Consider the following 17244-nt stretch of genomic DNA (forward strand, 5'->3'; position numbering starts at 1 on the left):
TGGGGCGAGGGCTGGCACAGGGCAGCCCTCGGCCCGTGGCTGCCCACGAGACTGCTGCCCCACTGTTGCAGTACAGGCCTGCAAACTGCAGAGTTAGTCAAGTGCTTCTGACTGTGCAGTACGGTATCCTGTGCTTTGAACACCCACTGTCAGTCATACTTTGTCAGTGACTCCAGAGGAGCTCCGGTGACTCAGTTTCAGTGGAAACTAGCTAACTAACTGTTGTAACTATGATAAGCATCATTATATGTGTAGTGTCTGCTTGAACTTGCCCTCTACTCAATCATGGATAAGGAAAAAAAAAATAGCCCTGAGAGAAAAAAATGCAGGGAACACACTCAGCCTGTAAAGCCAAATGCCAGTTATAACATATGCACAGCTACTGTGCGTGGAAGTGATAAATCATTCCGGGTGAGGCACGCATTAAGCTTTGTGAGAACTTCCCCACAAAAAAGCCCAGTTGCTATATGATCATGGGGAAAAAAGCCTGTGTTCAATACCAAGGTGTAAAGAACTAAGTTTTCTGCTTCTGGATCATATAGCATAGGTTGATATGTCTTATGGCAATGTGAGAATAATCTCTGGGCACTCTGTCTTTCAGTACAGGAAAAAAGCAGACACTGGATTGCCTTGTTTTTTTGTTCCCAAACAAACGTGTGTTGCTTGAGGGCACTGGTGTTGTGTTGGCAGCTATTCCCCAGGTGACATTTGTGACATGCTTTTCTCAAAGAACTGAACGCGTGCAAATACTGTCTCAAAATTCCTCGCATTTTCAACGAGGAGAGGTAACTGTTTTGACTAGTTGCAGGCAAAAATTATTTCTGAGCTCTGGAGACGCTCTAGATGGGAGGAAAACCATGCTCTCTGGCTGGGAGAAATGCCACTGGAGTAAGCAAATAGGCTTCTTGGTACTTACCCTAGTCACAGACCTCCCATTGCATACTTACTCTGAGCCACTGACCGGGGATGTCCCTAACAGCATGGTTCACAACATGAACTTAAAGACGCCATGGGAATGCTCCTGACAGCGTGCTGAACTGAAAGACACCTTAGTTTTGCCAGTGTGAGGAGGAACTCCCAGGCTGTAACGGGAAATGATCAGCCCACAGGGCCAATCCTGGAGATAGCAAAAGTAAAAGTATTTAAAGAGAGCTCTAGAAGCTCAAAAGCTGATAGAAGGATGCGTGGGAGAATGTAATTTTGCAAAAAGTCTTATCTGTGACAATTTCCATGAATAAGATGATTATTGTTTAATAGAAGATGGTTACAATTAATATTTTAATCTTAATATTGAAAAATACAGTGTCAGCTTGAAGAGTAGCGCTAATACAGATGACAGCCCATACGCATCCATCTACAGCTGTGAATTTGTTTTTATTTCAGCCTAAACTGAGCCACATTTTAGTTTATTGTAAGTATAGATACATTTTTCTAGTAATGCCTAACCTCCTGTCCCCAGATATTAAGTGACAGCAGTATTGTACCCTGTGCCTACTGTATTACTTATATTACATGTATTACAGCAAGCTAATGTGGTGGCTCAATGAAACTGATTTGAAAAATTTAAAGTCTTTGGTGACAGAATTCTAATTCTGTCTCAGATAACAAGTTTCCTCTCAGGTGTGTTTACCAGAACCTCTAGGAAATTCATGTGTCCAGAATTTCCCATGACATTTACATCTGTAAAGAGTTGCATGTGAAACATGCCACTGGGCTAGGATTTTGAATAGGGGAGTTCAAGAGGAGGTAGGAAACAAGCAGTTTACAGCTGTGATACAGAAAAGAACTGTGTAATCCACAGCTCTCAAATATGGACCAAACCCACTGGGAAACATGAAACAACTGGTTTTCATCACTCCCTCGTGCTGGAGAAAGGGAGCCGGCGTGGCACGCGTCCTCTGAAACACCATTGGGATCCTTTCTGAAAGGCCTCAGGTGAACTGTCTCTGCTGCAGCTGGTGGATCAGCCAGCTCTGCATACAGCTGCTGGAAAGTCCTGATTTCTACCCTGAGTTAAACCTGACACTGAGCCTGAGCGCTTGGCATGGGCTCGAGGGACTTCCCATGGGAAGGGACAAACCCCTGCTTGGGTGCTGCCAGGCTGGGGGCTTGCCCAGGATTTTCTAATTGTGTTTTCTGTAAGTGCGTGTCCTAATAAATATATACACGCAAGGATTACCCTGATTTCTGCTCTCCCATCCTCCCCTCCCCCCCAACAATTGCAGTGCTTTTTAGAGGGAGATACTGACAATGTCTTTGCAAGCATGGAAATCAAAGGTTTTCTTCCTGCAGGCTTACTCCCTTTTCTCCAGAAACCAGGGTAAAAATAAAAAAAAGTCAGTACAGAGCTCTCCCAACCTATGCAATGCTTGGCATGGAATTCTATCCTTGCTGGTTTTGACAGGGGCAAGAACTTTTGTCTGCATTGTCCCAATCCTGCTGCAACATTGTTTTCTGCCTCTTGTCTTTTTTTTTTCTTTTTCGCTAGAGAAGCTTAAGCACAACTGGGAGAAACTGTATGTTACTTCATTAATTGAGGAGTAAGTGAAGGAGAGGAAGAGTGAAGATGGGCAAAGTGCAGAAGAAAAGACAGAAACCCTGGCCTGGGCAGTTTGGTCCTGCCACTAATCATCCTGCCATTTGCAGGGGGCCCCAGTGACCAAGCACGTCGGATGCATTTCACATTTTATGGGTGGGCAACAGTTTTTCCCCTTCCCTATTCTTGCATATCACCCTGGTGCAGCTGGACTCTTAAATGCTAGCTTTTTTGTTTCTAACGTTACTGATGTATGCATGCTATGCAGGCAGAGCTTATATGTATGTAGTGAGGTGGTGCCTTGCAGGTGAGTAGAGGGAGGGAGGACGATGGTCTCATGGTTGTGGCACTCCACTGGTCTTTGGGAGAGCCTGGCTTTGTTGCTGCTCGACCTTCCGCTGCCTCCCTGGCTCCCATTCAGCAGAGCCATCGCAAATGCTCTTTGCCCACAGTGTGTGCCGGCGTATACCTCTGCTCTGCAGAAATGCTTCAGCCTGCTGCTGGGTGTAGCCCAGGGAGAATTTTGATTAAGGAGACCAGAGCACCTACCCAGGGAGCTGCCTTGCTGCTCAGGGCCTGTGGTGGCAGTCCCAGCTAGTGCAGAGGAGTAAGGGTGGGTAACACGGCTGTTGGGAGGATGTGGAGTGCATACCCTGAGGAGCTTTCATGACGCCTGAAGGAGTGGAAGAACAGAAACTCTGGGAAAACAGAGGTGGTGGGGAAGGGACGTCACATGCATACACTTTGCAAAGTGCTTGGGGAATGTCAGATAGAGAAGCTGTGACATTATCTGAACACAACCACATGAATACATCAAGCCTTAAAACAACTTGAGCAATGATTTATCATTAATTATTATTACAGGCCACTTAGCCAACTTTGCTTCTAATGCTAGCAATCTTTGTTTTAAGAATTAATGGCTGTATGTGTCTGGGAATTCCCTCTTTTCTCCAGAGCTTCAGTTGCTCCATGTACTTTTCCATGAACTTGAAAGTCTTGCTTGATGACAGCTCTGCCTGTTTGAGCAAGGTAGCTCTCCAGAGCCTCAGGCCTTGCGGTGGTAGAGGTTTGCAGTTTGTTGGGTGGTGCTTCCTATGATGGGTTGCACTAGCTTCTTCTGTAGTGCTGTACCCTGCCTGGTCCAGTGGAGAGCCTCAAAGATGGGTACCTTGCACAGCAGCTTCTCACACTGCAGCCGTTTCTGTGCTACTCAGGACACAAACAAGACCACGTTAATTTGTGCACATCAGAAATTGCAGTTTGGGCTCTCGCTAGGCAGAGGATGCAAGCCTGCCCCATTGATGGGGGCCAGCATATCGGTGTTTCTGTTCCTAATTGTTTTCTACAACTGGAAGATCTGCTGGTTTTTAGCTCAGTTGTAGACCTCTCTAATTATGAGTAATTCCAATTCTCACCAGGCCCTGCTGGGATTTCCAGATCAGGGTTAATGCTTTTCTCAGGGGCTGCTGTTTTCCAGGGTGGGTGGGGGAAGATCTGTTTAGTGCTGAGGTTTTCTTAGTCACTTTCAGAGACAGGACTGAAACTAGGTGAAGGTTCACGCTTGGACCAAACTCCTGTAGCTGGAGCACCTCTCTCATGGCATCAGTGCGAGGGAATCATCCCTGCAGTGGTGCACTGCCTGCCATCAGGGTATTGGGTGTGATCTTGTATGCTCTTGGACATACTGACAGATAGATGGACCTGCATCCTGACCCAGGTAGACAAAAGAGGAGTTTTTAGCCATCCTACTGGTCCCCTGAAGAGGAGGACCAGTTGCAGGGAAAACTGGGGATGCTGAGAAGCTTCTGCTGGCCAAGGGCTGAGCCTTGGGATGGAGGCTGCAGAGCATGGCAAGGGGCACATCTGCCCCATGGGGTGGGCATGGGCCATTTGTGCCTCCTTTTTGCAGGTGAAGCAGCACCCGAAAAGTCATGGTTTGGTCTGGGTTGCATTTGCTTCTGGGAAGATGCTCTGAACTGCAAGTCAGAGAACTACAAACTTGGTCTGGATTTTAAAGCAGCTCAGATTGTATGTAAGCATATTGTTCCCAAGCACTTTGTGTTTAGCCATGGTGAACTGATTAGAAAACTGAAGAGAGGCTCGAGGATAGGAACTGCAAGAGGAAGGAGTAGCAAGGGATGGTGGATTTACCCTGACAGGGCAAGGCCAAAGGCAGGGACACTGGTCAAAAATCAAATGCATGCAGTACGTACCGGTGGAGCAGCTGTGGGCATGCAAAACCAGGGAGACTTTCCCAAGTCTAATTTGGACAATGTAGAAATTTCGCTCTTTTCACTGCTCTGTTTACTACTCCTGAGCCTTCCCATTTCTGCAGTGAACTCTAAACCAGTGAGAGGGTGGTGGCCTGTACTGTCCCCATGAGAGGCATCACAGCAGGAGATGGAGAAAAGACAGAGCTTACCCACAGCCTCCCAGGCAAAACACAAACTTTGAGCTTTAATAGTCGAAAGGCGGAGGCCACGGGTGGATAAAAGTGGTTGCATAAGATAGAAGTGTGTCACACTGTTAGGCAGTGGGTAAGGAAAATGACCACAGCACCTGTCTTCTTCCATAGAGGCAAATATAGGGGATGCAGACATTGGAGTGTCTAGAGAGGCCCATGATGAATATGGGGAAGAAGGAGGGTCTGGGTGACAGGCTTAGCAGCAGGGCAATGTAGAGATCCTTGCATTTATCTGTTAAGGTTGAGCAGCGGCCAGACCCCTCAAGGAAGTCATTAGAGAGACCTTTGGAAAGGAAGGGTGAGGCAGGTTACTGAGTCATCACCACAGCAATGGTGGATGACAGCAAAGCTTTCCTAATCCCACACAGACCGCATTTGCTGTGACCTTGGTATCTCCCCACAGCCATGGGGAATTAGTGCACTGGGTGCTTTCCCTCTTGGGGGTCAGCTGTGTGCCTGGGGCCAAGCCTGGTCATCTGTCTGTCCATCCCAAAGCGCCCCATGCTTGCTTCCATGCTGTGGGGAGGTTGAACGTGCAGTGTAGACGTGATGCACTGGGGAGGGAGGGTCTGGGGATGGCAGGGTGGTGTAGTTTCCAGTTTCTCCTTCAGAGAGAGGTCTGCTTTACACCAGCCAGGCAGTTTGATAACCTGAGGGTGTCCTCCCCACAAGCCTCAGGCTCTGCAAATTCCTGTGAAAACAACAGTGAGGGGAAGGTTGCATGTGGGGTGAGGCAACTGGCTGTGTTCAGAGCTGCTGAAAGCATCTTCACCAGCAGCAGAAACTTTGTAAAGTTTTCTGTGTGGTTTGTGGCTGTTCACGAGTTAATGTGATGGTACATTTTTTTAAAGCAAATGAGGATGAGTTTGTTTAATCTCCAGTGTGTATATTGCTTTGCCAGCTGCCATGTGCTCGTGGGCAGCAGGGTGACTTTAGCGTCAGACACAACCCTCTGTTAGCTGGCATATTAATCATAAATTAGCCTCAAGAAATGGAGTGTGGTTGGCAAGGAATGGCACCAGTTTGGTCACATCATCATCTTACCAATTCACCGGTGCTGGTACACGCTCAGGAGGACATTAATAAAGCAGATAGCCTCCTCTGCTTTGTGCCCCAAAATGTTAGTACATCAAGAACATTTTTTAAGTAAAATGCCAGTTCAAGTCAGACCTCCAACAGCCAGGCATTAATCATCTAGGTTTACCCCGAGGTACTATTAGTTATAGCTGGAAACTAGTAATTTAATGATAAATAAAGGTCCCTGTGATCAAATTCTAAAAAGCACTGTAATTTTCTCCGGAACACTTGGGTGAAATATTATTTTCCATCAACAGGTTCCTACCTTTTTCAAAGTTAGTATGCCTTCATCTTCCTTGTTTACATGTAATAAAGCTGTAAAAATGAACAAATGCTGCATGCATAGGTATGCTCGACTGTAGCCAATATTTTACAAAGCCACTCTAGACTTACAATAATGCAAATAAACTTCTACTGTTATGCAAACAATGGCTTGATGAAACATTTAAGAGTGAACTGAATGTTCGGTGCTAAGAAATGTCGGCCAAAGAACTGATTTTAAGACATAGTTTCTTATGTAATTGCTTTAATAAGAGGAAACTATGGGTTGCAGCTGAAGACTAAGCTTTTATCCACACTAGACAACACTGGAGTAGTGTCTTCAGTGTAAAGGGCACTCAGTTCGGTGATGCAAAGTATTCCAGATGTGCTAAAGGTCATTTCAAGCTGCTTTGTTCAAGATTCAGTCTTACCTTAAAATGTGCCTGCCCAGAAGGCTTAACTACAACTCAGAGCAAAACCAATAAAAATTCTTAGGAGGCCAGCTGAGTGATGATCTGAAGACGCTAATTAAGATTTCTTGAGAAGGACACTTTTTTTCTCCTGTAGTAGTAGAGCAGCAGGCTATCAATGCAGAATCATGCACTTCATTATTCTGTTGAAACTCCAGTCATCAGCCATAAAAAAAGTAAGGTGCAGTGTGGTAGTACTGAGACTGAATTTGTAATAAATAATATATTTGAAGGGATCTCAAAAGCTACCAGGTGTATCCTTGCATGAGGTTTTAAATTCTGCATGTCAGAGAAAATTGAGTAGCATCAATAATAGAGCTCCCATTTCCTTTCTTGGAACACCTGCTAATGGTTTGAGGTAAAAGTTCACTTATGTGATTCATAGGAGTGCACATCTCTCAAGCTGTCGTTACAGGCTGTTTACAGACCTGGCCTGTAAGCATTGTAACTGCAGCATTGATTTGCATTCTCTTCTTCCCTTAAAGCTGTCTGTACAGTCCAGAGATGGGAAGAGCAGCTTTATTTAGGTGAAAGCTTAGCCTCCAGAGTAGAATATGTTGTCTATTACAAAATCATCACCAGTGTTTTTCCAGTGAATTAGCTTACTGCAGGCCTTAGGAATGTGCAGATACATGGAAGCAAAATTCACGTGTGCCTTTGTTTTGACCAACAAAGTCATCATGACCAACCTCTCTTCTGCAAAAACATTCCAAAATCTGTAACAGCAGAGTAAACAGAAGAGGTATTAACCCCATTTTTTTTTTAACTCTTGCAGGGCATGGATCTGTGTTGCAAGTGTGATGTTATTACTAAATTTCTTGCAAAAATTCCTGATCTAGGTCAGGCTTGAAGTAGCGCACTGCATTAAAGCTTTTTATTCTCTTCTCCACTCACATATTTTTCCATACAACTCCCTTTCACCTTGTTTTAGAGGCTTTGTACAGTGGTACCTGCACTACTGTCTGTCTGAGGTGGGACGTGCCATACCCGGCCTTCATCTATTCTGTCCAAATGCCTCAGTAATATGACATGAAGGTGTTGTTAGAGGCTGCCTGGGAAGCTGTTCCGTGACTCTTTTCCAGATTTAGTCACAAGTATGTCACAGATGCCCCAAGTGATTACATAATCGATTTCAAGTAAATGCACATTTATGTTTCTCCTGTGATTGTTAGATTATAGTAGTTGATTATCAGTGAGGTGTTAGCTTATAACGAAAATCTGCCTTGCTTTATGGTTACACCCCACCTTCGAATTCAGATTTTGCTTGTGGTATTAGCAGGTTAAATGCCCAGAGACCTGCTGAAATATGATTTGCTGCATAATGGCAAAAATGAAGACCTAATCAACTTCCCAATTGTGAGTTAAACTGCTGTTGTGTCAATAGCAGTGTTCTTGATCCCACTTCTAAATGCAGATGGGGGGATAGTTTCACACACACCCTCCCCCCCTTCTGGGCAGCATTGCAGAGCTGGGTCAGAGGCAGCTCCCACTGAGCCTCCTGGCCCCTTGGCAGAGTCTACTTCTGGAGTAGCGCGGGATCAGTGTTTCAGTCCCGCTTCCCTGCTCTTCTTGCAGCCCAGCCGAAATCCTGACACACCCTATCGTTCATGCATGTGATTCTCTCACATGTCATTATTATAAACATCACTTTTCCCTGCTTGACATGCCATGCAGCTGTAGAGAAGCGTGGGCGCAAAACGCGTTAGCCACTCTGCATCCCTGTAAAATCTCAATTTCCTTTAAAAGTCGTTGTGTCTTGGAGCAAGGGTCTGCTCTTTTCTGCCTGTTCATCTGTGTTGCTCCAGAGTGAGGAGGACCAGCAGAATGTGTTCCAGCACCTGCTGGTTCCCCAGGACTTTCCATTTCCTTTGCATTAAGTTTTTCTTGGAGCTTGGAGTTTCTTGGAGCTGAAAGTGTAGGTTGGTCTTTCTTATTTATCTGCAGCCCATTTCTTCTTGCATTTCAAGAGACAGGGAAGCAGTGCTCAATAAGCACCAGAAATCACCTGAAAAAAAGGCCCTTTGTGATTTTGCTTCATCTGAGAGAATTTAAATTGCATGCAATATATTGCTGCATAGCTTAATTTTTATGCATATTAAGCCCAAATTCTGTGGGTTGTTTTTTTTTAGGGCCTGGCTCCACGGCTGGCCAGAAGCATACTGGTGTGCAAAGGGGGTGCATGTCCCTGATGCAGCCTCCCTGGCTGCAGCTGGAGGTTACAGGGGCTCCCTAGTAGGTGTTTTGGTGGTAGAGCCATCATCCTTGGGATGCTCAGATGCTGGCATGCTTTGCTATGGCCCCCAGTTTCCTGGGTAAGTAGCAGAGAAGCTGATGTGAAAAGCAGCAGTGCACTACTGACAGCCAGGGTCCCTGCAAAAGAGAAGTTAAGAACTTCAAGTGATGTATCTGCCTGCAGACAGATAATTTTTTGTTGCTTGCTTGTTGCAAAACAGTCTCTGTTGGCTTGCAAAACCAGCTCATGGTATATAGGGGTGGATGTGTTTGACCTTGGATAAGATCTGCAGGGCCTGGAACGTGGTGCCTCGCTTCATGTATTGTTTCTTTAATATCCTGAATAAAAGAAGTATCTGTGATTGCTTGTGGCTGCTGAGGGTTCCTGTTAATTTATGCCTACCAGCCACACTGTGAGAGAGCCTAGTGACATCTTCAGTTGTTAAAGTATAATATTTTCAAAAACCAAAAATGTGGCAGCTTTAACAGATTTCACTGGAGAGAAGTATTACAAACCCTTTTGTGAAGGGCAAAGGTTTCCAATCATTAAAGGAAAGAAGGGAAGGAACAATTTAAAAATAATGTCTCCTGTGAGGGTGGGAAAAAAAATAATCAGCTCTTAACTTTGATGTACTCGTTAGAAATGATAAATAACACTAATGAGAAAATAAGAGGTGCATCATATAACTCCTGCTAACAGGCAGCTTGGTCGTGCCTATTCCCTCTCCTCGAGTGCTCTGTCTGGGAATAGTTTACTTGCTGGGGAACGAACCTAAGCAGAAGTGAACTGCCTTGTGACAGCAAACATGCTCAGCTCCTTCTCTAGGGCACGCTTGAGTTTTGGCGCAAGGAAGAGAGCCAAAGAAGTAGCACTGATGAAAAAACGCCGAACCCCCACCTCAGCATTAAAACCTAAAGACTTCCAGCAGTGGTTGCTACAGCAATAGCATTTTGCAGATTTTGGCAGCCCCTTGCCATAGGGGCTTCACTTCAACAGCTACTGTACGTACCCCCTAGCACTGACACAGGCCCAAGCAATTTCTGTTCCTGCCTTTGCCAAGGTCTGTGCTTGCCTGACCCTGCAAATGACTTTTTTTTTCCCCATGCCTTCCTTGATTAGCTCTGATGCTGAGGCTTTTCTCGGCTCTTTGACCATCCAGTCAGACTTTCAGCTTCTTCAGTAACCAGCCCGTGAGGTCTGCCTGACAAAAATAACCTAGAGGTGTCTCGGAATTTCTCGTAGCACAAACAGAGGGAGAAGCTGACCCTCAGCTGGAGTGAATCAGCCCAGTTCCCTTGGTTCAAGTGGACTTTGGTCGTTTGGTGCTAGCTGAAGAGGTTGCTTTGCATCTTCTCCCCAAATGAGTTGCTCTCTCTATGCTTCTCGTTCATGTCAAGTTAACAGGCAAGTGCCACCGATAAAAGAGACTGAGGGTAAATGCGGTGCTGGGGATGAATTTTACCATAAGGGAGTGCAGCACGCTGCCTGTATCTGCAGTGGCATCTCTTCCGTAGGGTACCTTTTCTAAGGAAAAAGGACTTAATTTTCCCCACCCTGTAAACTTTGCCCTTGTGTAAGTGCTGGTTTCCCACACAACAGGAAATGCGCGAAATGAAGAAAACCTCTGGTCTGGTGGCTGGGGAAGAGCAGGAAGTGGTGTTGCTAGAAACCGAGATGAGAGGTAACAGGGGAAGAGCAGGGAGCTTGAGATAGGTGTGCTTGGCCAGGGGCTGGTTTCATCATTTCACTGAGCGGAGCGGCATCTGACTGGGGCACTTCTCACGCCCTGCTCATCTCTGTTGTGCTGGCATGCTTCTCTCCGCCCTTTCCGCAGGCTTGGGAGAGTCCCTCTGTGAAAAGGAGAGCTGTGCTATGTTTGTTAGTGTTGACTGAATGTGAAAGGAAAGCAGCATGTTGCATCTTTCCAGGGTTACTTGCCTGGGCTGGGGGCAGGTGTCAGCTCAGTCGTACTACTGCAATGAAGTCACAGAATCACAGAATCACAGAATCGTAAGGGTTGGAAGGGACCTCAGGAGATCATCTAGTCCAACCCCCCTGCTAAAGCAGGCTCACCTAGAGCATGCTACACAGGACTTCATCCAGGTGGGCTTTGAATATCTCCAGAGAAGGAGACTCCACAACCTCCCTGGGCAGCCTGTTCCAGTGCTCTGCCACCCTCAGAGTGAAGAAGTTCTTCCTCATATTCAACTGAAACCTCTCGTGTTTCAGTTTGCATCCATTGCCCCTAGTCCTGTCGCTGGACACCACTGCAAACAGACTGCTTCCGTCCTCTTGACTTCCGCCCTTAAGATATTTGTATGCATTGATGAGATCCCCTCTCAGTCTTCTCTTCTTCAGGCTGAACAAGCCCAACTCTCTCAGCCTTTCCTCATAGGGGAGATGCTCCAGTCCCTTTATCATTCTGGTAGCTCTCCTCTGGACTCTTTCTAGGAGTTCCTCGTCTTTCTTGAACTGGGGAGCCCAGAACTGGACACAGTACTCCAGGTGGGGTCTCACCAGGGCAGAGTAGAGGGGGAGGAGAACCTCCCTCGACCTGCTGGCCACACTCCTCTTAATACACCCCAGGATACCATTGGCCTTCTTGGCAACAAGGGCACATTGCTGGCTCATGGTCAGCTTATTGTCCACCAGGACTCCCAGGTCCCTCTCAGCAGAGCTGCTATCTAGCAGGTCATCCCCCAGCCTGTAATGGTGCATGGGGTTCGACCTCCCCAGGTGCAGCACTCGACACTTGCTCTTGTTGAACTTCATCAAGTTCCTCTTTGCCCAGCTCTCCAGCCTGTCCAGATCCCGCTGAATGGCAGCACAGCCTTCCGGCGTATCAGCCACTCCTCCCAGTTTTGTGTCATCAGCGAACTTGCTGAGGGTACACTCTATCCCCTCGTCCAGGTCATTGATGAACAAGTTGAACAAGACCAGGCCGAGTACCGAGCCCTGGGGAACTCCGCTAGCTACCGGCCTCCAACTGGACTCTGCCCCGCCGATCAGAACTCTCTGGGCCCTGTCATTCAGCCAGTTCCGAATCCACCTCACTGTCCACTCATCCAACCCATACTTCGTTGTACTGTACTCTGTACAGAGCTGTACTCTGCAGCTGTTTCCATGCTGGGTACAATTTATGCAGATCAGGTAGAAAGTTGTGTTTTGCATTAATCACTGACTTGTGAAGTGCATTTGGCCAGGGGATTTTCTTTATTTTTATTTTTTTATTTTTTTTAAACTGAAAATAGCTGTGGCTATATTAGGGCTGTGTAAACTTTCTCAGATTTCTCTGTTCTGTGAAAATCAATTCCTCTGGCTCGTGTGTCCGCAGCTGTTAGGAAGGCACTCTTTGCCATGCATTTAGTGGTTTGCTTGAATAAACCAGCAGGGCAGGACACAGGCATTTGAAGTAGGGCTTTGCTGAATGTGAATGCTGTGGAGGAAAAGTACTAAAGATGCAAGGTTTCTAGAAGTGGCCTTCCTGCATAGACCTACCATCCCTAGAGAGCAGGACAAAATGCATCTATAGTTTCAAGCTGACAGTCTTGCTGCACAGGCTTTGCTTTGCTAATAGGTGGTTTTAAAAACTCTAGCAGAGGATATTGCACAGTGTCTGCATATAAATCATTGGGAACAGATTTTGTGTTTTTTTATTATTGCTAACACTGCTGTTCACCCAGACTTGCTCCGTAAAATCAGGGACATGGCACAGTCTAGAGAAGCATCTGAGCTCAGATACAGAAGCAAAACCTTCAGAAATGTTGTTTGGGATGCAGAGACTGAAAATCCAAACCAGATATAATTTTCTATACAAAATTTCTGCAGACCCTGAAGGATTTAGTATAGATTGATATTTTCTGTTCGGGTGACGTGTGAGCTTAAGATCAACTAAATTGTTTCCAAACAACCCTGAAAATTTAAGACAAACAGTGTAAGTAAATAACTCGTCTATTCCATTTTTTTTTCTTGTATTTTTTGCAATTTCAGACACAAACACTGGAGTGAAGGTTACAAAATCACTCAGAACATACCAAACAGTCATAATCTAATCACAGAGGAATAGCTGGGCAGGTGTTCATCAGTTAAACAAATCAAGCAGCACTTTCACTTGCACATCCAAATAAAAATTTTATAGATCCAGAGATCTTCTCTGAAGGACAGAAGAAGCAGAGTTTTTTTGTACAAATGAGCAAAACAAGACTAAGCTCCCCAGTACAATTCAGAAACAAACACACAAATAGTTATAGTACACTGTGTTATTTTTTTAATTTTCGTTACACACAGTTATCATGCTTGACTTTGCATAACTAATGGGTATCTGCATTTGTTTTTCTCAGATAGGTTACTTTTTATTATAACCTGCTGCACTGTGTAAATCAACAAGGCAATGTTTGTTCTTCTTCAGATTCCCCCCTGCACCTTTTCTTCTGGTTTGAGAAATTAAAATCTGGGAAAAATGTACATAACTCACTGATTCTGGGGAGAAGTAAAGTTTTTGCAAAGTCACTTATTATGATACCTGGCAAAATCTTGTTCAAGTAATACTTTGTCTGGGACTCCCACTAGGGTGTAGTGATTACTCTAATGACATTTTCAAAACACAACTGGCAGAAGCCCTACCTACTCTGAAGATGATCCTCTTTCAGGACATGCAGTGCCTTTGGCATGCATTAGTATGCATTTGCACTTGCAGATGAAATGTTTAAATGCTTGATGTCTATATTTAAAGCAGGGTTTGTGGGTGCATATTTTACATGTAAATAGTTGTGGACACTTGCATTTAAAGAAAAGGTATCTGGATAGTGCTTTTCTCACCAGTTAAAATACAGCAGCTTGGCACCCCATGCTGCATGCCCTGCCCTTGGGAAGCAGTGCACACTGTTCATCCCATTCCCAAAGCTTCAGGCACCCCTCCTGCCCTTCCTTGCTTCCAATGTGCCGGGAAAAGCCAGAGCAGAGCTGTGGTACAAAGTTTTTGGGACTGAGAAGTGAGAACTGCTGCCACAACACAGTTTGAAGAAAGCTGTTTGATTATTTCTTTCCTAGGGGCTTTTCTGGGGGGTTGTCTCAATTTTAATGGATTCCCGTGACTGTCTTGAAGTTTTATAAACCATGATTAGTAAATCCTCTCATCCTGGCAGTCAGTAATATTGCAGCAGAAGAAACTGTGATGTTGAGGCGAAGTGACTCACCCGAGGTGACAAAGCCTGTGCCAAGACCTGGCTCTATGTGAATTAGGCCTCTGCAAACCACCCCTCCTGTGGAGGATGGCCAAGCAGAGATGGCACCTGTGGGTTAAGGACTACATTGCTTTTCCAGCAGTAGTGCTGGGACCTGGGCTGAGTACGTCCCAGTGACACACTCTGTTTCAGGCCCATTTTGCCAGGGGCTAGGTTTCCTTACTAACATGGCCATCTCTGTTCTAAGTGACATTTCTTTTAAATCAAAACAAGGAAGAAAAATGAGGTTCTTCTCATGACACGAAGAAGCAAGTTTTAAATCTTGACAGAAAATGCCTTGTGCCTCAAAACTCTAAAGATACTTAATCTTGCAGCTGTATCAAGAGATTAAAGGAAATGTTTTCTGGGAATAAATGCCTACTTAAGTGTGGCATTTCACTCGTAAACTAGCAAGTCCTCTTCGACTATTTTACCTTTTGTCTTCTGGTCTGGAAAAGGTAATTTCTCAGTGGTCTAAACCACAGTGACATGAAAGTCCCTGGAGTGATGTTGACTTGCATTTATTGAAGGTATCTGGATTGAAATTTGTTCAGTTGCTGAGAGTGTGGCTTGTTTTATTTTTTGTGGTCTATATTGAAAAGATTTGCCTGGACACCTATATTTGCAGACTCCCTTTTTTGAGAGTATGTTCAGAGGTACATTAGTCAGATAGCTTAAATGGGAAAAATCCCCTGTGGTGCCCAAGCACTTTTCTGGCAGCATCTAACTGTAACAAACCAGGTCTTTTCCTATTACAGGGTCATCACCACAAATCACTCCCCTTGCTGACATGATAGAACTGGCAAAAGTTTTGATGCACAGTGTAGCCCTGGGCTTTGTTCCCTTCACCCTCTATCTGTGTGAAGCAGTAGATGAGCTCTTATCATGGTGAAGGCAGTCAGACCCTAGCTCCAGCAGCTGTCAGGTTTCTACCAGTTTTACTGGATCCAGCTGTCAGATCGAGGCAATTAATTATTCTTAAGTGGTTAAATGACAACAGTAGTCATTTGTCCCACCTGCTGTATAAACTTTTATGTTTCAGAGAAATAATTTAATTCATTTTTTTTTCTGTACAGCATACATAAATCTGGGCTGGGGAGTACTGCTGTGCCATGTATTCACCACAGCACTGGTGATGCAATGATGTTAGGGAATCCTTATTGGTGAGATCATGTCACAGAAGAAAGAAAAAGTTAGATGGGGATGCCTTAGCTTATTTGTTGTTTTCTAATATAGGCATAGGAAACTATATGTCTGAAACCTGTCTTGAATGTGAAAAGTGTAGTCTTTTCAGAAAATATCTGGGGGACCAGATCCCCCAGCCCATTGCTGGGTCAGGGACAGCAAGTCTGATATGATTCAAGCACGTTTTAAGGGGACTTTCCTGAAAGGTGAGAAACGATGGACAGAGGTTCTCTGTTGCGTATTGCAGCTAGCTGAATACTTGAGGACTCTTTATAGTCTTCCCCTTGGAAGATTTTTTGCATTTGAGATTCTCTGTCTGCTTCTTCGGCTTGAAGGTACCTGTTCACATCTGTTTTCTTTCTCTGCAGTACAGCCATCTGTGTTTAAGAAGTAGCTTTTGCTCTGGGCAGGGTTAGAGCTCAGAGTTTTTTTCAAACACCTGCGATGTAATCCATCTGTTTTAGCCTTCAGTTGAATCCTGCTGCCCACTGGGTAGAGGTAGCAAACATGGTAATGAACCTTACCTCAGGAAATGGTTGGCTGTGGTGGTGCTAGACAGTTTGTGCTCTTGCCCTTTTTTTTTTTTTTTGAAATTCCAATTCCAAGCAGCTTGTTGCTGCCTCCTTTGTTTTCTGAACTCTGATGTGGAGTTCAATGTACAGTATTTTAGCTTATCAGAGATTGGTTAAAAGTCTCACTCTCTACAGGAACAGGGTGAAATAGCATCTGCCCCCGTGGGCTGTTTCTGTTTTGACCTGTCCATATTTGGCAGGTTTCGTACCTGGGAGCTCTGCCACTTTGGAGGAGGACAGCTGAGATGTGGCTTGGGCTGTGAGGGACCTTCTGCACCTTGCTTGCAGAAAGAGTGGAGGGAGATGCTGCTCCTTGCTGTAGCATCTCAAACAGGTCAGGGGAAGAGAATCTTCTCCCCCCACCCCCCGCATGCAGCCCTCTGAAGAAGGTAGAGGGCTGTTGTCTTCCTAGTATTGTTTTGTTGCTGTGAGATCTTGATATGGGAAAGGGAAGGAGAAAGGAAGCTTCAGAAATAATAATAATAATAACAACAACAACAACAACAATAACACAACAACAACAACAATATCATCCCTCAACCCCCTGTAATCTTTCTCTTTTAATATTATCAAAACTCTCATGGCTTTAGTTTATTTCCTGCTTTTGGGGAAATGACTGATGTTTTGGTGCTTATGGCTCTTGGTACTGTGACTGTATAGTTTCTAGTGTTCTTTTATGCTATGCAATAAATCATTTATAATGACCGCATTTTCAGTTTTAGTTCTCTTCTTCTTTTTACACTGATTCATCAAGCTACCAGTACTCGTTGTATGTTATATTTCAGGTATCTTCCAGAAATACCTGCATACTCTCCAACACGTAGGCTAGGTTACGTCCCAGTGGCACTGAAGTAAAACCTTACTTATTTGTTGCTACTTCCCATCCAACCAGATTGTACTTCTGGTTCCTATATTAGGGAAAAAAAATAGTTTTTAGCTTGCAGGGGAGGCAGTTTAAAAAAAAAAAAAAGTGTGTAATTAAGATAAGCGATGAATCAGCCTTGAAGGCTGTGATTCAGCTGTGATGCCTGGCGCCTTGCAGAGTGCAGCCTGATGCTCTAGCTAGCCCTTTCCCTAGCTGCCAAACCGTGCTCACATGGGAGTGAGGGCAGTGCATAGCTATGCACGCTGGCTGCGTCTATATTTGTAAACCATACAGTGTAAGGAATGTTCCCCAGCACTGGAACCTGACTACCTATACATGTGAATTGTTGAAAGAGCCCC

The sequence above is a fragment of the Egretta garzetta genome, unplaced genomic scaffold (genome assembly GCF_000687185.1).
Source record: "Egretta garzetta isolate BGI_Z169 unplaced genomic scaffold, ASM68718v1 scaffold375, whole genome shotgun sequence".
NCBI classification, from domain to species: Eukaryota; Metazoa; Chordata; class Aves; order Pelecaniformes; family Ardeidae; genus Egretta; species Egretta garzetta.